Source organism: Lissotriton helveticus, chromosome 2_1 (genome assembly GCF_964261635.1).
Source record: "Lissotriton helveticus chromosome 2_1, aLisHel1.1, whole genome shotgun sequence".
Lineage (NCBI taxonomy): Eukaryota > Metazoa > Chordata > Amphibia > Caudata > Salamandridae > Lissotriton > Lissotriton helveticus.
The window spans coordinates 1,995,412,087-1,995,439,655 of NC_136059.1; positions in this window are offsets into that span (position 1 = coordinate 1,995,412,087).

Here is a 27,569-nt window from a genome sequence, read left to right on the forward strand (position 1 = left end):
GAGATTGATCAAAAAAATCATTCAAGTCATCTCCTCCTTCTGACAATATTTCATTATTGGTGCTGTCAATTTCAATCAATGTAGTGGAATCATTCAAGTCATCTCCTCGTGACAATATTTCATTATTGGTGCTCTCAATTTCAATCAATGTAGTGGAATCATTCAAGTCATCTCCTCCTTGTGACAATATTTCATTATTGGTGCTGTCCATTTCAATCAATCTAATGGAATCATACAAGTCATGTCCTCCTTGTGACAATATTTCATTATTGGTGCTCTCAATTTCAATCAATGTAGTGGACAATTCAAAAGAAATTGCCACGGTCTCTTCATTGTGAGCCATTTTATTTTGAAATTGCTTGCTGTAAATTGCAGAAAAAAATAATCACTTTCATTTATCGTTTTTAGTAATACATAATATAAAACTAACTTTATCAAGTATTTAGTATAACAGAAGGACTGCAAATAAATAACAGAAAACATTTTTCAAATTATCTTCAAGTGTACAACATAGTTCCCCTTACAAATTAACAACTCACCTTTTTAAAAGTAGGAAAAGTGTTAGTACTGTGTAAATCAAACACCAGAAATTCACCACCAAAAATTCCTCACAAATGTACCTCAGACAGTAGTATCACAAAATGGCTGTGGTTTCCTCTCATTTGACATATATACATAACCAATTAACTTTCATCACACACAAATACAAAACCAAAGTAACATTTTAATTGGTTCTAAATTTCAACACTTTCAAATGTGTTTTCCCCATGCAATTTTCCATAGGACATTTACATACGTCTACAGCCTGAATGGCTGAACGGAATTACACCAAACTTGACAAAATGGTACATCAAACCTAAGAGGTCAGGAAGGATCTACTATGCCCCCTTATGGTCATTTCCCCCTTCGCTTTGGCCTCCTCTTGTCTCTCAATCCTACCGAGAGACAAGATGGCGGCCGCTACGGACTGTTTGGAATGTTGACAGACGCCGGAGAACCAATCAGCTTCGCAAAGCTCCGTAACGCGAAAAGTACGCGAAGCGGAGCGCTGTTACAGATATATATCTTTTTTTGAACGTTAATTTCTCAAAATCCACTGGAGCACATATATTGAGACCTAGCAAAGGCACATCGGGCTACCAGTCCCTAATATTTTGCCAAGTTTCGTGCAAATCCATTCAGCCGTTCGATTATTATTATTTTATTTTTTTTTTGCCCCGCGGAGCCCTTTTAAAACCTCCACATCAAACGTAGGGGGTCAGCGAGGATCTACTATTCCCCCTTATGGTCATTTGCCCCTTCGCTTTGGCCTCCTCTTGTCTCTCGATCCTACCGAGAGACAAGATGGCGGCCGCTACGGACTGTTTGGAATGTTGACAGACGCCGGAGAACCAATCAGCTTCGCTTCACAAAGCTCCGTTGCGCGAAAAGTCCGCGAACCAGAGCGCTGCCCGGTCCGCTGTTACAGATATATATCTTTTTTTAAACGTTAATTTCTCAAAATCCACTGGAGCACATATATTGAGACCTACAAAAGGCACATCGGGCTACCAGTCCCTACAATTTTGCCAAGTTTCGTGCAAATCCATTCAGCCGTTCGGGCTAAAAGTGAGGCCAACCGCCCTATGGAAAACTCAATGTTAAAAACACGTTTTGGGACCCCCCTTTTTTCTCGGCCCCCACTGGACGAACCCCCCCCAAATTTTTAAGGGCTGCTCAGAAACAAAATGTGCCATTTTCCTGAAAATTTCAGCCAATTCCGTCCACAAACGCCAAAGTTATTAGACATAGAATTTTCAAAAAACCCATAGAGAAAAAATCCTAACTATATATACCTACTGGCGACCGCCAGTAGGTAATATGTATATATATATATATATACATATATATATATATAAACATATATATATATATATATGTTTCAAACTTTTCACCACTACTGCCTCTCACAAACCGGCGGGTGCTGCTACTCCACAGTAAATGAAAAAATGGAAAAAAGGGGTGGGTGACCCAATATACCCTCGCAGGCTTTGGCAGATAATATGTTAATATGTAAAGTGGAGATTGTCAGCAAGGGATTTATTTTGTGATATATTATACAGCATGTGGAATCTATACTTTAAGTTTCTTACACTTAAAGTATAGATTCCACATGCTGTATAATATATCACAAAATAAATCCCTTGCTGGCAATCTCCACTTTACATGCTACTCCACAGTGGCAAATCCGCAATTCTACGGATATGTTTTTCTTTGCCGTCGTACAGTTAGTAGTGCACACGCGAGTCTCGTTAAGTTATTTTATTTCATCACCCAAACTGACAAACGCATTTCAGCCATGACGCCTTTTCCTATGTCAGTGTGCCATATTGTTACACACAATTTTAAAACATTGTTGGTGTCATAATACTCAAAGACGGACTAAAAATCTCTATTTCAAAGGTTATCCATTTACATCAAAATTACAGCCAGCTTGGAATGGTAACGCTTTACAGAAATATTGTATCCAGTTTTATCATTGCTAGTATCAAAACATTTCCAATTCTATTATATGCATATCCTTATCATATTTGATTTTTATAATGTACTATCACTATAACTGCACATTTCATAGTTGATTCATACAGGGGCATACAAGCCTGAGTATCTCAAACCATTATGGTCTTCATGGCTTTGCAAATATGATGATATCTAAACCATTATGGACTTCGTGGTTTTGCAAGTGTCACAATCTTCATAACATAAATATAGGCCAGAATGGGCAATACTAAACGGTCCCTACCTATTGATATGATCGTTTGATCTGATACTCTCTATGGGAATACTATTTATAAAGGATTGGCAATGATGCATCCCTGTTCATCAACATTTGTGTTTGTTGCTTTGAATAGGCAGCAAGAGGAATGCCTCTCCTGACGGTAGATGTTATCCCTATTTATTGGTATAATATACCCTAATAAAGTACATGTACTGGATGTGCAAACCATGATACCATATAAAAGACCTAAATTGCCTGTGATTCTCAAAACTGAGCCCGTTAAAAAAAACACTCACCTATTGTGCCTTCACCTAAAACATATGCTAAATTCATATTCCATCATTGCATCAAAACTACGAGAGACTATATATGTAGGAAGCTCATTCTGAACCAAAAGTGAAAGCATAGCATCCTGAGCTCTTCATCAACTCTCTACCTGATGTGAACCCACAGTTCTTCCTCACTGTTCAAGCCAAATGGGACTAGTGTCTGTAGCTCGGTTATACATTTGGATTTGAGCTGCCATACTCTCGAGTATGGGCACCTGATCTAGTTTTGCTAGTATAACTGGCAGAAATCATCCACAGGAATGTGGATCTTAGGCCCAGTTATTGAAGTGTGAGACATAGGTAGGTCCATTCCACCCTAGCAAAGGCCTTCTCTGCATCTAGCAACAACAATAACGCTGACCCACTCAGGTGGATGGCCGTTGAGATAGTATGTGGGTCTAGCATGCCTGAATAAAACCACACTGGTCAGCGTGTATTAATGTGGGGAGTACTGTATTAAAATCGGTGCCAGAATGTTCGAAATAGTTTGGCATCTATGTTTAACAGCGCTGTAGGGCGATATGATCTCCAGTGTTTAATGGCTTTATTGGGTTTCAGAGGGGCCATCACTACTGCCTCTACCATTCCCTGGGCCACCGTCTCCTTCAAGGCATAATTATTGAAAAGGGTGGTGAGTTTTGGTTCAACTGAGGGAATAGATTTTATAACATTGAGTTGTAAGGCCATGAGTCTGTCAGACAAGGAGACTTATTGGATTTGCTAGTTTTTATGGCCAGCCTAACTACTTCTGTGAGGATTGGGCCCTCCAGGGAGTCTCTTTGGGTATCAGTAGGAGAAACCAATTGGATAGATGCTAGCCTGGCCTCAGCCTCACCTGAAGAGGGAGATCCGCTGCTATAGAGTTGTTTGTAAAAATAACGAAACTCATTGACTTTAGCCTCGTCCTCCATTAGGCGAGATCTTGCAGGTGTCACTATTTCACAAGTACATTCCTTTTTCCCGTTTGATTCTCAGCAGTCGGGAGTGTGAGTTACCATTTGATCTCCCTCACTTTAGGAGCAGTTATTAAGATACAATAATGAGACTTCCGCTGTATTAGTGCAATCCATGCATAATTGGCTTCTGGCTTTTTTGAGTCCACAGGTATTATGACAGGACTACTGCCGTAGTCACTTCTGTTCAAGCCATCGTATCCCATCTTCCAGCTTATGTACCTCAAGTTTAGGAAGCCTTGTCCATTTGGAAGTTACTGCTATGAACTAGCCATGTATAACTGCTTTATATGCGTCCCAGAACCCAGAGATGGACACCTTTCTCCCTTCATTATCATTGAAATATTCTTCTATCCTTTGTCCGAATTTACTCTTGGTGAATAAGGGGCATATTATCAAGCACAGTGATAATGGGCTTGATAATACGTTGTAGAGCATTCCCATAGAAGCCCATGTTCACACCTGAACATGTGCTTCTATGGAAATTCACAAGGGCGTATTATCAAGCCCATTATCGCAGTTTTCTAAAGCGGCGATAATGCGAACGCCGTTTTTTTTATAATATGCCCCTAAGTCTCTAAGGAGAGAAGGATGCTGCTTCCAAGTCCCAGGAAGCCTTTGGTGTCTCATATCTATCTGGACTGTGATTAGTGCATGGTCCGAGAGGTATAGGTCCAATTACGATGGTCCGTGTGATACCCATCAGGGCGTTGCTCTCCAATAGATAATTAATGCAAGAGTGTGTACGATGCATATGCAAATAAGTAGTATAAGTGTTAGTTGCCATATTCTGTTCTCACCAAACATTTTGAAGACTTAGGTCATCAATGGCTTTTCTCAACTTCTTGGAAAAGGTAACTGTGGATGAATCATATTCCCCTTCTCTATCCATGTGTAGGTCCCATACTAAATTAAAATACTCAGTTAGAAGAATGTCTCCTTTGGACACATTGGGCAACCTACCCATGTTATTCATCGGAATAAACCTTGCTCTTTTAGAACAATCATGATTATGAATTTTATTTAATATTCAGGCGTCGACAGTTTTGGTGGAAGAACGAGGCATGCTGTTAGCACTTATCAACAGATGGGAGGATCCTTGGAGGCTAAGTCATGCTGAACAATAAAGGTGAGAGGTAGGAGTCATTTACCAATTGCACATCATTAGAACTAATAATTCCTGTGGGTACAGTACAATGCTGTTATAAATTTATGGTATAGTGTATTTTAGGTATCCAACACCCTACTACCAGAGGTGCAAGCTCATGTTAAATCAAATGCTGATCTGGTTTCAACCGGAGTATGCAAGGAGGGCACCAAATGTGCCCATCCAGTAGACTATGTGGCGCTGGCCAGGACCTCCTCCCCGGCCCAATACACTAAGTTGTGTCTGGAAGGTGGCACACACTTCCCTGTGACAAGAATCCTATTGTCCTACCTTCCCCTGCTCGGGCTTGGCCCTACTAAAGACATACTAGGTGTAGTGTGGTGTTGCACCTACCTTACCTAGTGGGAACTAAACTTCCTAAGAATGGAGAAAAGGTGGGAGAGACCCTTGACAACCAATCTGCAAAGTTCAATAGAACTTTACCTGTCTAAACAGTATTATATGTCCCTGAATGTTAGTGATGGTTTTTCAATTAGACCACACTGAGATTAGACAGTAAACCGGTGCAAGCTTGAAACCCAACAGTTGCACCCAAATGCGAGAAACAGGGTCGATATATGGTGCTCACCTATGTAATTGTAGCACCCTGCACTAACCCAGGGAACCATTATGGTGATTTTAGGGGTTAGATAACCATAGAAAGCTCTCGGTGTGGTAGCTTAATCTAGGAGGAGTGCAAAGCAACTCAATTTACCAGGATCCAATTCTTTAGTATAGGCTAAATGAAAATGAACCACGTAGTGTACTTCTAAAAATAGATATTTATTACAATCACTCACATGTTACAGTATCTCCTACCCAGAGATATACTCACAATGCACACAATACTTTGGACATTGAAAAAGTAGCAAAAATATACAGTGTTCCCCAGAGGGAAGACCAGATCATATATGTAAATAGTGGGAAGCGAACCATGACCTAAGCCAAGACTGTACCTAGGAGACATAGAAGAGTCGGGACCCAAGGAACCCCCCCATGTGAGAGTCTTGGAACCCCCCAACGGCAGGGTGAGAAGAGGATACCCAATCATGTACTCAATATTGATCACTGGGTACATCATGGTTGCAGTCTTACCACAGAAAGACAAAAGAGTGTGTTGGAACCCAGAAGTGAATTTGAGTTAAAGAGTACCTGAAAGTAGAGGGTACAGAGTCTATTCCGCACTAAGACATCCAGGAGGCACGGAAGACAAAGGCCACTTGAGTTAAATTAAAACAAATTAGGTGAAGAGGCATCACGTTTGATTACACCGAATTGGTAGCTCTGCTCGAGCCACCGGGATGCTGAGGACAACAGAATTGGTCCGTCCAACCAACCATGTCGGCACAGGTCAGTTATAGCAGAGACAGACTCATTGACAGAACCTCTTGATGCATCCAACTTTGTTGGCACGATCATTTCATGGTAAACTGTGCGGTCACCGGGTTACTGAAGCAATGCAATGACACAGTGCACAGGAGTTTTGTTGCAGGGTGTTCTATGAAGGATGCTGATGCTGACCTCAATTCGACGAGAGGACAGCTCATGCCTCGAGGGAACGCCGATCCACCACCTGTGTTGCAGTGCCTTATGGAGTCAGTCAGAGCGCAGATTTGGCGAACCAGTCGATCGTTCGATTCAGTTGGATGTCTTTAGATGTACACAGGCCCAGGACAGAACCTTTATGGAGTACGGAAACTGATGGTGCAGGGTCTTGCAGGACAAAGAGGTTAGGAGTCCGCGAAATCTTCTCAAGTACAGTCTCAGTCCCAAAGCAAAGGGCGATGAGTTTTGCACGGTTAGCCCGACTCAGCCGCGATGTCCAGACAGTCAAAGAAGAAGTGGAGTTGGATCTGAATCAAATCTAGGAACCCACCCACAGGTAAGCCCTTACGTACCCTAAGGTGAGGGTTGGGACGATTTAGGGGTCCCTCCCAAAGGAGGGGTCGGACAGTGGGTAGAATACTCCCATGTCCTTTGCCAGTTTCGCACCAGAGCGGGGAGCCAACGTCTCCCTGATCTGATTTGAATTGGAGTAAGCAAGGAGGGCACCAAAAGTACCCTTCCAGCTGGCTATGTGGCTCTGGCCAGGGCCCCACCCCGCCCAAATACACTAAGTCCTGTCTGGAAGGTGGTCAAACCTCCCTTTGACAGGAAACCTATTGGCCTGCCTTCCTCTGCTCGGGCTTGGCCCAGCAGCAGGATGGCAGAATTGTGTCTTTTGTTGGCAACAGCCCTAGGTTGCTGTCAGGCTCTGTAAGATCGGTCCTGGGAGCATGGAGGGTCTCCTGGAGGGGCCCTACCGTGGATGGAATCATGCCTCCAACACCGGATATGGTGTTGTGGTATGAGTGCAACATGTTTAATGCCAACCATGCCCAGGTTCATTCCAGCCAGTTTAAATATTGTCCTCTCGTAACGACGCATGGCCTCTCTATATCATAATGGCTGATTAACTTACAAAGTCCGGAGAGTGGACTCTGAAGTTTGTAGGGGTGGTCTGCTCATGCAGGGACACCCTCACACTCTGAACCGAGCGCCCTGCCTGTGGGACTGAAAGGCCTGCTAGAGGGGTGACTTACAGGTCTCAAGTGCAGTGAGTTTTAGATAGAAGAAAACATCTTTTGTGAGTAGTGCATACACTAACTCACACAGGCTGCAATGGCAGGCCTGTACTGGTAGTCTGGAGGGTCCCTCATGGGTGGCATAACACATGTTGCAGCCCATAAGGGACCCTTAGGGTATCCGTGCCCTAGGTACCTTAGTACCATTTACTAGGGGCTTATCCTGGTGCCCCAGTAGCCAAATAGGTATATACCATAACCAATGTAGGGAGGAAACACAGTGAATGGGGTCCTGATAAGTAGGATCCCAGTCGGACTAGTCAAAAAACAGTTGAACACCAGCAAAAAGTGGGTGTAACCATGAAAGCAGATCCTACCTTCCTATAATCAGTGATTGAAGAAAATCTAACAGAAAATTCCCCACCAAGAGTGAATACTCTTTGTTAGTAAGAAAGTTGAGGAACAGGCTTGCCACCAGTGACAAGATACAAAAAACTAGAAAGCATGTGAATGTTGGAGCTGTAGGGTGAGGCAAGCACATTCTGCAACCAGATTATAAAGAAACATCCACACCCGTGGCCCAAGTAGAGGTGTCCAAATAAAGCCTCAAGCTATAATGATAGACTTATCTTATGTAATGTATAGATGAAATTGTAAATTTCATGTATGTTGACCCACATGGAGTGGTGGGTATATAATATGATGCTCTCAGGAACGGCACTTCTGCGAGAAGTGACGTAAAAAGAGATGGAAGCAAATAGCGAAGAGAAAACAGTTTGTTAACAAAGGCCAAAAAGAGAGAATATGTGCTCATCCAACTACTAATGAGTGTGTATTGAAGTAATGAATAACTTAAATCCAGACTGTGGGGTAGGTTAATGTCCACACAGAAGGCCATATCTTGTCGTGAAAGCCTCACCCTTGCTCAAGTACAGGGCGGGTCACTGAATAAAAGAAGTGAAAGTTGCTATCAGGGAAGGGGGAGGACAGAAAAAGTGCAATAAGGGGAGTTTGATTTAGAACCTATTAGTATGAGCATCTAGTAGTTGTCGTGTAGAATGATCTGTCCATGAGTTAAAGGTAAACAATATTAGTAGGAACACACCTGTTAATGTGTAGTGTTTCGGGTGGCTCGTAAATGTATAGGTGCCATCCAGCATGATCCAATGATTTGTTGAAAGCTAGTAAAGAAAACCAAAAGTTAAAAACAAAAAGAGCCTAGCCAGTAAGGCATTGGAATGAGAATCGCTGGTAGCACCCCCATGACTGTAAGTCATGGTGAACCTGATAGATGTGAAAGGCATGCCAAAAGGAAGGATATTAACTAAATATTCCTACCTCTGCCCAAGGGCCAAAAACTGGGTTGGCACCACTTGACTGGGCAAAATTTGCAGCAAGCAAAGTCCAGATGCTGTAGCAGTATGATTTGAAGTCTTTGACGTCACTGAGACTTAGAACAGGAGGCAAGCCATCAAGCCTTTGGAATCACTATGGGTTTAAGTGATGCAGGTCCAGTCCCTCTCACCCAGGCAGGGGAACAGCAGGCAGCAGGCAGCAGGCAGCTCAGCAAAACAAGAGTCTAGCAAAGCAGCTGTCAAGCAGAGTTATATTCCCTTCAGCAGCACGGCAGTTCTTCTTCCTGGCAGAGTCTTCACAGGTCCACAAGCATACTGAATTCATGATATCAGAGGTCCAGCACTTTTATCCAGTTGTGCCTCTGAAGTGGGGGAGACTTCAAAGAAAGGTTTTAAGTGCACAGAGGTCCCCCCTTCCTGCCCTGACTTCAGACTCACTACAGGGGGGGGGCATGCAGTCCTTTGTGTGTGGACAGGACACAGCCTATTCAGGTGTACCTGTGAGGCTGTGCCCAGACCCTCCCTCCCATCTCCCAGTATGGCAAATCAAGATACACCTAAGCTTCCTTAGTGTGTTGCTGTCTAAAGGTAATACACAAATCCCAGCTGTCACCCAACCCAAATTAAACAGAGACAGGTAGCAGGTACATAGCTGCCAAGGTTTCAGATTGCTATGTGTGACATTTTAATAATTTTTGAGTAATTATGAGTGACATCTCAATGACAATGAGTGACACTGTCTCACAAGCAAAACTAAGCAATGAAGATGAGGGAAACAATACTATCAGAAATTGCACACATTTGAGGAACAAGAAACTAAGTTAACTGCTGCAAAACGTAAGAAATGTACACAAATTCCATTCATTAGACTCTCGCTAAAATTGCAGAAATTAGATAAAGCAGCTTGAAAGTGGTTCAAAATGTCATTATAATTAGGGCTCCCGGTTTTATGGTATTTATTTTCTTGACATATTTCCGTCTGTATTTATCCATATTTATTTTTTACACATTTTATCTGTATTTATTAATTTTTATTTTGGGATTTGTAAGACAAATGAAGCAAAAATAGTACATTTCCATATTCATTTAAACAATAAATGTAAACTCTTTTCTGAATGTATGACAGATTTCTATAATATGAAGTCCGACAGATGAAAAATCAATACACATATAAAAATATGAACATGTTAGTATCAACCTTTTGCATATATACTGGAATTAAGCCTCATAGCAATAATTTCTTTATTTTTTTTACTGCTTACCTGTAAAACTACACAGCTCTTGGCTTGACAGTCATGACTGATAGGGGCAGATTTACAATAACTGGCGCATCCCTGCGTATCAGCAGGAATGCGCCAGTTATTGTGCTCCGCAGCTCCGCCACCCTGGATGCGCCGCATTTATAATGCGGCACACCAGGGGGCAAAAACGGCACCAATGCGTCACGCGTATGTGCTGTAAAATTGGCACATTGCTGGAGTTGCGTCGCAAGCGAGACGCAGCTCCAGCAATACTCTGGGGGGGCTCCATCTCTACAATGCTTCGTCAATCCTTACGCCTGCTTCAAGCAGGCGCAGGGTTTTGATGCAGCATGGGCCCAAAAGTGACTGAGTAAAATCTTGTAGATTTCACTCAGCCACTTTTGGGAGGTGTTCCTGTGCCGGAACGCCCCCCCACCCCCCTGCGATGGAACGCCTACTTCTGGTGCAGGGCTTTACAACGTGACGCATCTGGGAGATGCGTCACGTTGTAAATACACCGCACCATGGCGCATCTTTGCGCCACCGCTGCGTCACAAAAGTGATGCAACAGCAGCGTAAAAGAGGCGCAAGGAGCTTGTAAATCTGCCCCATAGTATTTAGAATCACTCCATAAAGAGACTAATATCCGTTTTTATCCACATTTACATATAAATACATACAGAAAAATAAATGGTTTTCTGTCTGCATTTATCCGCAAAAATCAGTAAACACGGCAAACAGGGAGTCTTAATTATAATTAGCTGAGTGACTAACAGTCTCACTCAACTGCCGCCAGTGAACTGAGCAGTAACACAACTGAAAAACAAAGCAGAGACATACTGTATGACTGACAGGAGCACAGGCAAACTCAGAATAAGTGTAGGATGGAGTGCATTTGTTAGTAGGTGTCTGGGTAGACACCTGATTGATATGATCCACATAGAACTGGGTAAGCTGTCAGCTATGTTTCCACTGTCTGTTTTCATTAGTTTAAATGGTTGAAGTTCTCTGCAGTTTAAGATGCCCTAATAAATCAAAAGTAATCCGTGGAATTTAATTGGACGCTGTGAATAAACAGGGCACAGTCTATTCTATTTAAAAAGACGCTCTAATAAATATTGGTTCGTCTATGGGAGAGGGGTTGCTGTGCTGTGCTAGCTGCCCTGACCCGGGCAAACTGAGTGTTTCTGAGTAAGTGAAAGATCTGCTGCGGCCTTCGTGTGCTGCTTCTTATCTCTTTTCCTCTACTTGTGAGGAAGAGAGTGATGCTCTGAACAAACAAGGCGGCCCAATGAGGAGGGCTCCTTTACACCAAGCAAAAGAAGAGCCTTTCAGGTTGCTTCAGAGACCTGCAGCCTCTCCCAAGGCTCCACCTAGGAGAGATAACTGAGATGCTGTGGAAGAGCTGCACGTGGGGGTCAGAGAGCACCTCAACTTTGCGCACACAAGCGCTCTCTCCCACTGACCACGACCAGTCAGACATGAGGTGATAGCAAAGTTTCACTAATCTCACAGAAGAAGGGCACTCCACCTCCAGTCTGTCCAGGCGGCCCGGTGTCACTGACTTCTCTCTATCGGCTACAGTATGAGATTGAACTCAACAGGGGCGGTAATAACAATAGCTAGCACGTGGTTGCATAAGCCGATGCGAGCCTGTGGCCGGTGCCGTAATTATAAGCAGCGCTCCCTCTAACGATGAATACATGCCGCGCCACCTGCAAACTATCCAGCCGCATCAAGCTCCCAAAATAAACTGCGTGCACTTCTGCAGTGACCCCACCCCCACCCCCCACCCGCGCGATGACATCAGCATGCCAGTAAGAGCCGAGCCGCTGCAGTTAGATTCAATCATGATAGATAGTAGTAGATGAACTAAATCTTAAGCTGCCTGCAGCCTTAGTTTAGCTGAACCCCAAGCCTGCTGGAGCAGCACGCATAAGCCACGGGTGGCGTGCTGCCACAGACTCAGTTTTAGTCAGGCTTGACAGTGGCATCTGGCACACACAGCATAGGCGTGACAATGCATTTCAGTGCTGTAATGCGGGGTACCACACTGAAATGTGTTAGTCTAACGCCTGATGCGTGATACTTGGCAGGACTGCAGGCACCAAATGGCCAAAGTAGGTAAATGCCAACTTTCTAAAAGTTTGTCCAAAAGGGTGCGATAATGCGCGCCCATATGTCGCACTGCAGATTCAGGAATGTATCCTGGCCAGCAACAACTTCTCTATTCCTTTTAATTATGGTACTCTTTTTTGTCACAGTAAACCAATCTGTAATCCAATACTTTTTCCAAAAGTTCATCCATACTTTCAACATCACTGTGATAGCAGCGAAATTCCAGCATGATTCATTTAAAATTTTCACATATCTCCTGCATGCCTTCCAGGACGTTGGAAAGAATCATTGGAAACTCGTTTAGCTCAGAAGATGTTTATTTCTTTTCACCCAATGCATTTCAGGCCACAGGGGCCCTTCGTCAGGGGTCACTGATATGGATAATAAAAGACTTCTCAACGTTTTGTGCAATGCAAACTCTCTGCGGTGAAAGAAAATTATGTCCTTGGTGTAACATAAACCCACATATTTAAAACCCACTAAAATTTAAACCTGAAAACTCACAACACTAATCTCCACCCTCCAACGTTTTATCCCCTGCCCAAACCAAAAATAAATAAATACTACGCGGTAAATACAACATGTGGAGGCAAATTGGTGAACATATTAAACCGCAAGCCTTACTCACATACCCTTTGAATGCGTGGCCTTCCACAACTAAAAACCACAGTTACATTCACCCACTACACTGATATTAATAGTAGCCATCCCTAAAGTGTGCTGTGAGATATGAGCAGATTAATCACCTTAAAAAACCACGAATGGCAGTCTCATCGTAACGTACAGCTCCCATTAACACTGTCAGCATTCGGTTTGAGTGAAAACCTTTCGATCGCGCTTTTAAACTAGTGCTCTATGGTAAACAGGTGTGGTTCTACTCGAGGACCCAAACCACTCAAGTTTCAAATCTTTAAAGAAACAGGTCTCAAAATGTTACTAAACAACAACCCACAAACCAATCCCACCCATACTGCACGTAAAACACCAACCCAACCATGCTTTTAAATTATTGAAATGACAATCCAACCCTACCACTTTAAAACATAAAATGAAACGATGAAATAGGGCATGAAATACAATAAAGCGTAAGTCCAGATGCATAAAAATAATGCGGCTCCAAATAAAATACCTATTTAAACAACAAGGGGACCCCAATTGGTATCAGCGAGGGACCTCGGGGAAGTTAATTATGTAGAAACAACAGTGGTCCCTGGCAGGGAATTGGATGATTAGGAAATAAATATAGACTCAGTCAGTTCTATATTGATAAAGACATACCCAGCCGGGCAGTGGTCTTCCACGATTTTATATTTTAAATGAGGACATACAAAACAGAATAACACCTTCAACAGTTCACGTGCGTGGGGCACAAGCCTGTACCCAAACCACGACCGTGCACAGACAAGGACATACACAAAAGGGCTTTTACAAGGCAAATTTAACAATCTCTATAAGGTTCCAGTTTGCTGGGCAGAGAGATTACTTATAGGTACCATTACAATGTTACATTTTGTACATTTCCACAGGTATATGGTACACATTGGGTCGACGACGTTTCGGACCCCCTTGTTAAATAATGGGGTCCATCATCAGGACAAGAAAATAGTTGCCTTTTTAGTTATTAGCCTCTTTAGCCAGGGAGGCAGTTAGCAACCTCAAATAAGGGCGGGCGGATAAGTGCTGAAACAGGAATAGTGGAATAATCTATTCCGTACCTGGTTCCAGGTACTCAATCTCTGCCGACTGATCCGGCCCCCTGGTTTCAGGACCCCAGCGCGACTCGGCGCCGCCGATAATTTTCGGCTCCTAAGGAACAAGCGGACAAAGACACTACTCGTCTGCCGCCACTGGACCCTCGAGGAAGTCTGATTAATATACACTGGTCGAAGCGGACTCGAGATAATTACTCTTTCCCGCCTTGGACCCTTAAGACTCCGTTCTGGACCCAGTCCCTGTACCATGTCTTAAAACATTAACCCTGTATACAGGTACAAGTGGACACAAGAAATCCTTTCCCTCCAGAACTCTATTTGAAATTCCGAAAAATTTCGGTAATTCGAATAACACGGAATAGATTATTCCACTATAATCGTGGAAGACCACTGCCCGGCTGGGTATGTCTTTATCAATATAGAACTGACTGAGTCTATATTTATTTCCTAATCATCCAATTCCCTGCCAGGGACCACTGTTGTTTCTACATAATCCAAATAAAATACAACTCATGATGAAAAACCCAAATATTTGCAAAGTCGTTCTTGCCCATTGCAAAAGAATCCGTTGAGTCGTCCGTTGTGTTCACAATATCCATACATGAGCATCACTGATGTTATTCATATTATCTGGCTTCCTTCAGAGTGATGAATGTTTGTTCAATACTTTAATTAATAATCTTCAATGATTTAACCACGGGGTGCAAACTGACGTAGGGACAGTCTATTTTGTTTTACAAAAATTGGAAAGACAGAATGCACTCCTTCCCTTTTTGTTTCCAAAGTTAATCTGACTCAGAGGAAAAATTACTGATTATGGTTGCGTGGGAACATAATGCGGTCTGTCCCAACAATCGCAATTCTGAAAGATTGTCCAAAGGGTGCGATAATGCGCACCCATATGTTGCAATGTGGATTCAGGAATGTATCCTAGCCAGCAACAACTTCTCTAGTCCTTTTAATTATGGTACTCTTTTTTATCACAGTAAACCAATCTGTAATCCAATACTTTTTCCAAAAGTTCATCCATACTTTCAACATCACTGTGATAGCAGCGAAATTCCAGCATGATTCATTTAAAATTTTCACATATCTCCTGCATGCCTTTAATGGAGTGAGTTTCAGAAAATATATTTATTTTGACTCGCAATGTAAAACTCCCATAATAAAAGTAATTGTATTAATAAGCATGGAGTGAATTTTACTAATCAACTCAGATTAAAATGCAAAACACGACACAAGGGACTAATATATGTGCTCATATATGTGCTCTATGTTGCAAATGCATGTTCGTGAAAAATAATAAATTAACATTGTCTATTGTTTTGTCAGAATTAAATGCGGCTGTTTTATTAATGGCATGTGCTTATTTCTGTATGCATATGTTATGTCTTTTCGTCCTTATGTGGCACAATCCTGTTTGTTGCTAAAATGCTTTGGCTAGGTAACATTTATTAATGGGTTAATAATTAGCAAAGGTGGGTGGGTAATAGAATGAATTCTAATTCTTTAATTAATTATTCTTTTGTGTTTGTTTGAATAATAGTCACCAAGAAAGAGGTCTGAGGCCTAGCGTTTTAAAGATGGTGTTGTCGAGTCCTGTCCAGAAAAGAGCAAGAGCCTTGCGTGGAAAGTTTTATCACGTCAAAAATATTTGCACGTGGAGGGGCGTGGCTAGCAGCCAAGCATGGCGGCCGCATAGCGAGTGAGCTCCTGAGGGCACTGTGACCTTACAGCAAATCCGACTAATTTATCCGATACCCAGCCCACCTGAAGCGGCGGCGTTCGGGTCCGGGGCCGAAGCGGTGCTACCGGTCCGCTTTTGGACTAAATTGGAGGTCCGGAACCGGGCGGATCCCGAGCATCAAATCAGGGCCTACTGGCAGGAACGCAGCGCCGGCCTCGCGTGACACCCGGACCCCGGCGGAAGTGCGACCAAGCCGGCGGAGAGGGGTGGGCGCGCCCCGGTGTCCGCCGGTCCACGTTCAGCCTGCCTGAAACACTTGGCGACAGCACCACACAACGCTCGTGCAAGCACTCCACCTGTGCAGGACAGCAGTAACACGAAGGGAAGTCCGGATCCAAACTTGGACGTGCTGGGCGCCGCTGCGATCTCGACCCTCCCCCCCCGGCGGACTGCGAGGTACGGCGGAGGCGTCTCCGCGACTCGCCTGGCTGACGGATCGCCGTGGAAGCACAGACCAGCTCCGGCGAGAGGTGAGAGACTTCGGTGCCCCCGGGGGACGGAGCCATGCGGTAGATCGGCACAGGAGCTCGCAGAGGAACCTCAGGGCCCGCATACGGCCCGGTGTCGCCATTCGCAACCCTGGCTTGACAGGGACACAAATTCAGAATACTGAGGCTTGCCTGGCCTCTGGAGGGGCGACTACCCGAGACCAGACCCAGCGGAAACCGGAGTGCCTGTGAGTACCGGACCGGCGCCGGGGACCACAATCTGAGGCAGCTGTGACCATTAGGGGTAGCGAGGGGTGAGAGCGCGGGGCTCGAAGCACGGCCTGCGGCGACTCTGCCTGTGGCCCACACAGAACCCGCCGAGTCTATCCTGCTCCGCCACGACGGCCGGTACGGCATACACAGAGGGCAGAAGAGGGAACTCTGTCCAGCATACGTCAGCCTAGTGCCTATAAACTGTGAGACAGAACGTGGCGCTGACCGCGACTACATAAGACGAGACTCCGGAGTTCACAAGCCCCAGCGCCATGGCGGGCAAAGGCACTCGGAGTGCTTCCACGCAGGCCAAGTTGGACAAATTTGCATACGGACAACAAGGTCAGCAACACTCTGGAGGACGCCCCTCCACCGGGAATGCTCACGACTCGGATGGTGCGAAGAAAATAACGCTAGAGGACATTATGAAGACACTCTCGGAGGTTAAAACTACAGTGGGCGCCATTTCCTCTGAGGTCTCCCTGCTGCGAGCGGACTTTCATAAAATGGCGGAGAGGGTGTCGCAGGTAGAGGTGGTGACAAAATCACTTGTGGAAGACACCTCGGACCTACAGATGGCCATGGAAAAGATGCAGAAAGTTACCAAACTCCTACATGACAAACTGGATGACCAGGAAGGGCGGTCGCGACGCAACAACGTGCGCATCCTTGGAATTCCAGAGACGGAGGGGAAGGGGGCCATGGACCTCTACGTGGAAGATCTCATCAAAAGCAACCTGCAGCCCAAAGGCCTGTCCCACTTCTTCTCGGTGGAGAGGGCGCACAGAGTCCCGGGAGGTCCGCCCAGGACGGGAGCGGCACCAAGCCCTGTGCTGGCCCGGCTTTTCAATTTTAGGGACAGAGACGCGATCCTACAGGCGGCAAGAACCTCGCCGTCAGTGCGGATCCAAAATGCAACCTTAGCCTTCTTCCCAGACTACACGGCGGAGGTGGCCAGACGTCGCAAGTCCTTCACGGAGGTTAAAAAAGCGCTACGAGACAGGGAGTTACCATACTCCATGCTATTCCCAGCTAAACTGCGAATCGTAGCCGAAGGGAAGACCTGGTTTTTTGACACACCGGAGGTGGCGCAGGAATGGTTGGAGGGCTGGAGACCAGCAGGACAACGGCATCGCCCGCACCGTGACCGGCCGCAACATCGTACCGACAAGACAGTGACCAGTCAAACCTCCCAATCACCCCGTCAAGAGGGCGCGGAAGAAACAGAATCGGATCTTGAAAGGGACCCGCTGGACTCCGGACAACCGGCTCCGGTTTGAAGCCGACCTATATTTGTATGGGACTGAGTGTGCCGCGGGGGCCGTGGACCTGGCGTGGCTGAGTAGGGTGGGCGCAGGCAGTGCCCGTAAGGAACTCACCGACCCTACGAGCAAGTAAGATGTCTGGGGGAGGACTAAAGCACTCTGCAAAGTTGGGGACACGGGCGGGGGTTGGTCCGTGGAGCAGGGTAGCAGGGTGGGGGGATGGGAACACAGTTTTCTTGTTAGTGTTTATGTTATTGTTCATAGTCATCATTCAGCATTCACGTTGTACTGTCACCCCGGCACTCACATGTCTCCCACGCAGATTGACACGAAACGGCACGTATGCTAGCCCTGGGGACGTGCTAGGTACAAGACTCTCTTACCGGCTCCATGGCCAGGCCACTTAACGTCACGCCCGCTGAGGGCTCCCCTGCCACTGTGGGGATATCCCCACTGCGCATGTTAACATGGAATGTCAGAGGCCTGGGTGATAAAATCAAAAGAGGTCTGGTACTGCAGGCCATAAAGCGACACAGCCCGGATTTGGTCCTCCTACAAGAAACCCACCTCATGGGGTCCACCTGCAAAGCACTGGATAGGCGTGGCTACACAATGGCGGTACACGCGGAGTTCACCACCGGTTCCAGGGGCACGGGTGTCCTGGTAAAGAATTCGTCCTCCTTCATCATAACCCGCCGAATGGCGGACGACCAGGGTCGTTTTGCTGCGGTCCATGGTCAATGGGAGGGCAGGTCCTTCAACGTGGTGTCAGTGTATATTCCCCCAGCGCTACACTCTGTAGCCCTGCCTGCACTAGGCAAGTTTCTCCTTGACCTCCCTGATGGAGATACGATTATTGGGGGTGATTTTAATGCAATCATAGACCCACTTAAGGACACCTTTCCCTCTAGGGCCCGACCTCGGGGTAATGCACCGCTCTCGGACTTTGTAGAAGCCCTAGGCCTTACAGACCTCTGGCGCCACCTACATACCGGGGACACTCAATACACTTACTACTCAGCTGTACATAATAGCTTATCCCGGATAGACTACTTTATGACACTGGGGTTGGGGCTGGAAATGGTGGAAAAGGTGGACGTTCTGCCCAGGGGGATCTCTGATCATTCTCCACTTGTTCTGTCGATCACCACCGGGGGGAAGAGATGTGCACGACTCTACCCGATTTACCCCAATTTTTTGAAAATCCCCAAGATTCGAAAGAAACTCAAACTGGTGACGACACAGTATTTTGAAGAAAATACAGGCACGGTGACATCACCGTCCATATTGTGGGAAGCATACAAGGCGGTCCTCCGGGGGGCGGCCATTGCAACAATAACGGGGTACAAACGGGATTCCAGAAAGGAACTCACAGACTTAGAACTGGCACTTAACGCAGCCAGTACTGCACACATGAAAGACCCATCCCCAGCCACGACACACACTCTCATGATTCGGCAACAACAATACCTAGCCCACCTTAAAACGACAGAAAAGGGATACATAGCTAACACTAAACATAGAATATATGACGTGGGCGATAAGGCGGGTCGAATGCTGGCATGGCTAGATAAAAGAGGGAATGGAGCGAGGGGTATTCAGAGCTTGGAATCGGAGGAGGGGCGGACACTGACACACCCAGAAGATATAGTTTGCACACTGGCACGACACTATCAAACAATATATACACCAGACAGGGTAGTCACACAGCAAATGGCAGCGGCAACTCTAGCGGACATTACCATCCCCAGCATCTCGCAGGAGGACAGTGATACCCTGGAAATAGACCCGACGGTGGAAGAAATTCAGCTGGCGATCCAGGCGTTACAGTCTGGAAAAGCACTAGGCCCGAATGGGATTCCAGTAGAATGGTACAAGTCCATGGCTCCAGAACTCAGTACCCCATTGCTGGCCATGTATTTGGACAGCAGGGACAAGGCAGAATTGCCACTGGATCAGCGCACGGCCACAATTGTGGCGATACCCAAACCGGGGAAACCCCCGACTGAGTGTACCTCGTATCGCCCGATATCATTACTGAATATAGAGGCCGAGATATTGGCTAAACTTCTAGCCACCCACTTACTGCCCCACCTCGGCACCCTGATCCACCCTGACCAGTCGGGCTTTATGCCTCACCGGAGCACTGCGATGAATCTCCGGAGAGTGCATAATGTGCTGGCCCGTGCGCACCTCCTCTCGGAACAGGCAGCGATTCTCTCTCTCGACGCTAAAATGGCGTTCGACCTTGTAGAGTGGGAATATCTCTTTCAAGTGCTAGAACGTGTGGGACTTGGGCCAAAATATATTGCATGGGTACGGCTGCTTTATAAGAATCCAGTCGCACAGGTGGTGGCCAACGGCCACATATCACCGAGATTCGTGTTGGGCAGGGGGACTAGACAGGGCTGCCCCCTATCTCCCTTACTCTTCGCACTGGTGATTGAGCCCCTAGCTATCCAGATCAGGTCTACGCCCTTATTTGCAGGCATTAAATGGGAGGAGGGATGGGAGGACAAAGTCTCATTATATGCAGACGACATGCTCGTCTACATGACTGCACCCGATACCGGCATCCCGGCCCTGTTAGATCTCTGTAACGACCATGGGCGCACATCAGGTTACACACTAAATTGGCCGAAATCCATCGTATACACACTGAAAGGCCCGGCACCGAGGTTGCAGGATGGCTGTCCGTTGCTTACGACGACGGTCTCCTTCAAATACTTAGGTATTGTTGTCACGAACACGGAGGCAGACTTCTTTGCCAGTAACTTAAAACCACCTATAGATCGCCTGCGGGCGGACGTCAAGCATTGGGCGGCCCTCCCATTGACCCTACTGGGTAGGGCAGCGTTATACAAAATGATGGCGCTCCAGAGGCTCCTCTATGTCCTAGAAAATACCCCACACCTAGTCCCGCCGCGATACTTCAAGCAGATAGTAGCATTAGTCACTGCCTTACTCTGGGGCACTGGCCCAGCGCGTATAGCGTACGATAAGTTGGTTAAAAGCTGGTATGAGGGGGGTATAGCGCTCCCCAACATCCAACTATACTACTGGGCGGCTCACCTTAAAATCATAAACTACTGGATCCACGCCCCGAAAGACGACCCGGCCTACCGGGCGGACTGGACGCAGCTTGGGACGGAATGCATGCTGTCTGTACTCTATAATAAATCGCAACTTAAAACCCTACTCGGCCCGACCAAACACACGGCAACTCTATGGCACATGGCACAGGCCCGGTTGGGGTGGGCAGGACGTATCACCAAAATGACACCCTTGTGGGACACAAAGGCATTTGGGAACCTCAGAAGCTGTATGGGATTTGGGCGGTGGGACTCCATAGGCATCTCCACAGTAGGGGATCTCTGGGACAAGGACACGGTAGTACCATTTCCACACCTACAACAACAGTATAACCTTGGACCCACAGAAACATTCAGATATGTGCAAATTAGACACGCGTTACTGCGGGCGATTCCTGCGGGCACCGATCTGCCGGAATCCTCCCCGCTAGAGGATAGACTATTAACAGAATTCATGGTCCAGAGCGCTACCTCCCTCACATATAAAAAACTGCTCAATAATCTCAAAGACCCAACATTGAAACTTAAAGAAAAATGGGAGGGAGAGTTGGGCGGGACAGATGAATTTGAATGGAATGAGGCGCTGGCCTCCCCGAGAGAGGTGGGGATCTCCAGTAAGCTCAGGCTGGTGCAACTTAAAATCCTGCACCGCATCTACTATACCAGAACGCTGCTGCATATAATACAGAGAGCACCACATCCCTTTTGTTTGAGAGGCTGCGGGGAAGAAGGGACACTGCTACACACACTCTGGGAATGCCCACAAATACGGGAATTCTGGAGACGGATAATGCGCTCGATCTCCCAAGCCCTAAAACACACGATACTACCTGAACTACGCAAGTGCCTTTTAAATATCTGGGACCCCAACGACCTAGGCAGATATGAATTGATTTGGGCAACGCTGGCTATAACTGTGGCCAAGCGGGACATAGCACAGAAATGGGGCGCAACAGAACTGCCCACCGCAAGTAGATGGGCCAAGAACCTGGACATGCTAATGATAACGGAAAGGGCAGTGTATGTACTACGCGCGGCGCCGCGCAAGTGGAACAAGGTATGGACGGCATGGAATATGTACAGAGGGGAGATTTGTGACCCCTTACCGGAGGGAGAAGACCCAGACTCAGAGGGGGAAGAGGGCTAATACAAGTTAAGGAGAGTACACCTCAGCACACTGTGTTATGATATAAATGGCATAGACCTGGCTATCTACCGCCATGCGCACCGGGAAACTGAGGATGTGGAGAAGGGGGTGGAAACAAAATGGCAATGATGACACATGGTTGGGGGGGGGGGGGAAAGGGGAGTTTGTTGTTTCTGTATTATTAACAGTGATGATGACGTTCCATTATACATGGCAGGGGGAGTAGGTAGAAGAATACAATATAAATGTACAAACCGTCTAAAAAAAAAATATATATATATTTGCACGTTCAATTGAAAATTGTATTATACGTGCTCTTCGAAGGACTAAACCAAGGTCGGAAACCGGCAAAGATTGCCAAGCTAAGGAAGTCACGGACTGTCATTTACAAATTGTTTAATTTTGGAGGAAGCTGCGTGACTTGTGAATAAGAGACAATAGACTTTAAGAGAAAGTCTGAACTGGGCTTCGAAAAGATGATGACACCATGTGGATTGACGTCTGTCAGCCAATGAGAGCTTTGGATGGCAGGAAAGAAAGAATACATTTTAGTGAGATAAGCTAGGGAAAAAAGGTATAAAAACTGTCACCTTGGGAGGGAGGGGGCTCTTCTTGCTTTCCGATTCCTGTTAGGCGTGACGTGCTGACGGACTCTTTGGAGCACGTAAGGATAGTAGGGTTAAATGACTTTTCCTTTATTCCTTTAGGTGAAGTGAGTTTTAGACAGGGAAAATAGGGCTTAGGTGATGGAAACTGTTTATTCTTCTTTAATCATGCTAATTGATTTTGCTTGAATTTGTCAGTTCAATTTGCTATTCCTCAAATAAAGCTGCTCATTTTATGCAAATAAAGAGAATCTAACAAAATGCACTTTCTTTGAATAAATACTTAATAAATAAGATTATTGAAACGACAAGCTGGTCTTGTTTATTCATGGTCTTGTTACCATCAGTAGATCCATTTGCCTAAGTGACTTAATTAAATGATAAGAATGATAAAAACCATGGTAAATTCATTATACTGAAATGAAATGAAATGAAAAGGGGATTTATAATGCGCGGCTGCTGCCCGAGGGCGTCCAAGCGCTAAGTAGAAGACATACTACTCTGAGGGAGGTGGGTACTTAGTTTCCAAAGAGGAAGGTTTTTAGTTCTTTGCGGAAGGTCAAGTGGATCCGGTTGGCTCTTAGTGAGGGGGGAAGGGAATTCCAGAGTTTGGCGGCATTGAGCGTAAACGATCTGCCTCCTGCCCTGGATCTTTTTATGCGGGGAACTGCAGCAAGACATGCATTCGTTGAACGAAGCTGTTTGGCGGGGCAGTAGGGAGTGAGAAGAGAATAGTTGATCTCAGGGCCAACTCTATAAAAGGCCTGGTGGGAAATACAGAGGGCCTTAAATTTTATTCTTTCCCTGACAGGGAGCCAGTGGAGTGATCGAATCCCAGCTTTGGCCGATTCTCTGCGAGGTATTTGGAGTAGGGTACGAGCTGCGCAATTCTGGGTCCGCTGAAGCTTTTGTAATACATATTCAGGGGCTCCCAGATAAAGGGCGTTGTTGAAGTCAAGCCGGGACTGAATGAGGCCCTGAATGACAATTTGTTTAGCTTCAAAGGGCAAGATCGGTAGGATCTTTTTTAGCATCCGAATAAGCCCAAAGCAGATTGCTGATGTTTTTGTTGCCTGAGTATTGAGGGTAAGAGATTTATCGAGCCAGACTCCTAGGCTTTTGATGTCCTCCTTCGGAGGTGGGGCTGGGCCTAAACTGGAGTGCCATAGCTGGTCGATGGTGGTAAGAGAGGGAGGACCGAGAAGCATGATCTCGGTTTTTTCGCCATTTAGTTTTAAAGAGGATGCTGTCATCCATCTTCTTACCTCTTCCATAAAGGCGGACAGATTGACTTGTGGGTGCCCGCTGTTCTTCTGTGCTAGAGAGACCACGAGCTGAGTGTCGTCCGCATACGAGACGATCTTAATGCCATATCTGCGAACGACCTCAGCCAGCGGTCTCATGTATACATTGAACAGCGTAGGGCTTAAAGAGGAGCCCTGCGGTACCCCGCAACTAAGCGGTCTACTGGTGGAACAGGAGTCACCGTCGAAAATCTGGAAAGTTCTTCCGCTCAAGAAAGATCCTAACCAGGCAAGAACATCTCCGGAGACTCCCCGACCTGACAGTCATTGTAGCAGAGTTTTGTGGCACACCGTGTCAAACGCAGCGCTGAGATCGAGGAGGACCACTGCCACTGACCCCCCTCAATCCAGTATCCTCCTGGATTCCTCCATTACGGCCAGGAGAGCCGTTTCCATGCCATGTTTTGGGCGGAACCCTGTCGAGGTGGCATCCAGTAAAATATTCTCTTCAAGGAATTTTGTGAGATGGAGGTTGACATATTTCTCCAGCATCTTGCTTGCCCAGGGTAACAGGGAGATGGGACGGTAGTTGTTAGGGTCGTTAGGATTAAGGTTGGGTTTTTTCAGTAATACTTTCACCATCGCCTGTTTCCAAATAGGGGGTACAACTCCCTTTTGCAGGGAGCTATTCAATAGCTCCATGAGAGTAGGGAGAATGGTTTGACTAGCCATGTTCATTGTGCGGGGGGGTGCTGGGTCGGCAGGGGAACCTGATTTTATTTGTTGCGCAAGGGATTGAAGTGATTCTAAATCTAATAGTGGGAGGTTGCTCATGATTGCTCGGCAGGGGGGTTCTGTAGCAGTTGAGGACTGGGGTTCACTGATGCTGGGCTCGGGAGCAGAGGTCATGAAGGATGAGTATATTTTATTGATTTTTTGATGGAAAAAATCGGCTAAGTCATTGCAGTGAGCCTTGGGGTTATCGACTGGGACTGGCGGAGGGGACATTTTTGAAAAGCTTTTGACAATTTGGTAAATTTCTCTAGGCTTGGAACTTGCAGACATGATTTTCTCCTTATAGTAGGTGGATTGGGCTGTGGTGATTATAAGTTTATATGCCCTTATGGCTTCCCTATATCTGCTTTTATCAGTGGTGGTATATTCCAGGCGTCATTTCCTTTCCAACCTTCTGCATTGACGTTTTTGTTCCCTAAGCTCTTCCGAGTACCAAGGGGCGGTCTCTCGTGATCTTATTAATACGGTTTTCCTGCAGGGGAGAATAGAGTCTAGAGAATCCTTGATCCATTTGTTGAATTTCCTGCTATCGAGTAGGGGGTCCTGGAAGAGTAAGGGTTTTGTGGCAGTCAGTAGGTTTCCCCACTGCTCTAAAGGGAGTTTTGACCAGTTTCTCATTTTACGTGGGGTGGGGGTGCAGAAAGTGGCTCTGTAGGTGGACCAGGTGAGGGGAATAAGAAAGTGGTCAGTCCAGGGAAGGTGTGTGATGGTGCCAACCCATAGGTTGGGACAGTTACTAAAGACCGGGTCGAGCAGATGACCTTTGTTGTGAGTCGGGGACCGGACTAGTTGCTCCAGTTGGATGGCGGCCAAGCTGGAGACTAACTCATTAACGGTACTGTCATTGCAATTGTCGAAGTGTATGTTAAAATCGCCAAGTACCGTAAAGTTGGAAGAGGTCATGGCAGATTCGGCCGCTTGCGAAGGTAGTGAAGAGTGAAAATGGTTCAGAGGCCCTGGGGGGCGATAGACGAGTATCCCTGTTAGGCTATCGTTGGGGGTGAATTTGAGGCAGAAGGAGATGCTTTCACAATTTGGGATAGGGTCCGGAGTACAGTGACACTGATATAGGGATTTGTGAATGATTGCAAGACCTCCTCCATTGCCCTTAGTGTGGTCCCTGCGAGTGATCTGGTAACCAGGGGGGAGTGCTTGAATTACATCTGGATCACATTCTTGGGTTAGCCAAGTCTCAGTTAGCAAGACGGCGGCCGGATTCCGCTCGTCAATTAACAAGAAGATTTCTGCGCTATGCTTAGGCAGGGATCTGCAGTTAAGAAGGAGTAGGGTAAAAGTTTGCTGTTCAGGTTTGTACCGTTGGTTGAGCCTCATGCCACAGTGTTGACAGGAGCTGGGAAGGTCCAGGGGATGGTAGCGATGATGGCAGTAGGCTTCCGCGGGAGGTTTAAATTTGAGGAGGGCGATGTTGCTGTATTGAATCCTCTGAGGGGAGCCAAGGGAGGTGGCCCCTGGCCCCTGTCGGCCGCGGACGGGCGCAGACGGGCTTGCCTTTGGCGCGCGTCCGCTGCGCGTTCTAGGAAAGCACATGATTTGTAAGGGGGCATGGCCTCCCGGTAGTGGGCGTGGCCTGATGGCAGCGATTTCTTACCTAACCCGCGGCAGCGTTGTCATCAGCTGCGCGGGGCTATAGATCGGGATTGTAAAGGGGGGGGTGCCCAGGGAGCAGTGACAGCAGATAAAAACAGTCAGGTAGATTGTACAGTTATTTTAAAATGAGAGCGTCCCTCACCCGGCTTTCCACCTCAGGAGTACGTTTCAACTAGCACGAGCTCTTGATTCAGCCCGGCTATACATGCGGGGGGGAAAGGGGTGTGGCCTCCCGGTAGTGGGCGTGGCCTGATGGTGGCGATTTCTTACCTAACCCGCGGCAGCGTTGTCATCAGCTGCGCGGGGCTATAGATCAGGATTGTAAAGGGGGGGAGTGCCCAGGGAGCAGTGGCAGCAGATAAAAACAGTCAGGTAGATTGTACAGTTATTTTAAAATGCGAGCATCTCTCTCCCGGCTTTCCGCCTCAGGAGTACATTTCAACTAGCGCGAGCTCTTGATTCAGCCCGGCTATAAGTGCGGGGGGGAAGGGGCGTGGCCTCCCGGTAGTGGGCGTGGCCTGATGGCGGCGATTTCTTACCTAACCCGCGGCAGCGTTGTCATCAGCTGCGCTGGGCTATAGATCAGGATTGTAAAGGGGGGGGTGCCCAGGGAGCAGTGACAGCAGATAAAAACAGTCAGGTAGATTGTACAGTTATTTTAAAATGCGAGCGTCTCTCTCCCGGCTTTCCGCCTCAGGAGTACGTTTCAACTACTGCAGTTGTATATAAATGCATATATATTTTGTGAATAGGTTTTATTAATTAGGTCACATGAATCAGTTGCCCAAAAATATGTCTTGTTGATTCATGGGCCTTGTGAGAGATTTTTGAATTATGTTAAGTATTGTGGAGTTGGGTAGCCAAACAATGACATATTTTCTATAGGGGCGCTGGATCAAATCTCTTGTAGCAGAGTCCGGTTGCCATGGTAACTGACATGTTACATGGTAATTACATAGGATCTATGACTAAAACATGTTAAGTTTGTCAAAGTTGCTATATGTTGTTGAAAGGTTTTTTCCAGCAGTGTGAAAATTCCTAGTTGTGCCGGCATATGAGTAGTGTGACAAGTGAAGTTACACAGTGCATTTGTTCTGTTTCAAAATAGTGGTATTGTCATATATCACTAGTGTTGTGGACGTACAGCACAAGTTTAGGGATTTCAGGCATGCTAGGTAGAATGTATAG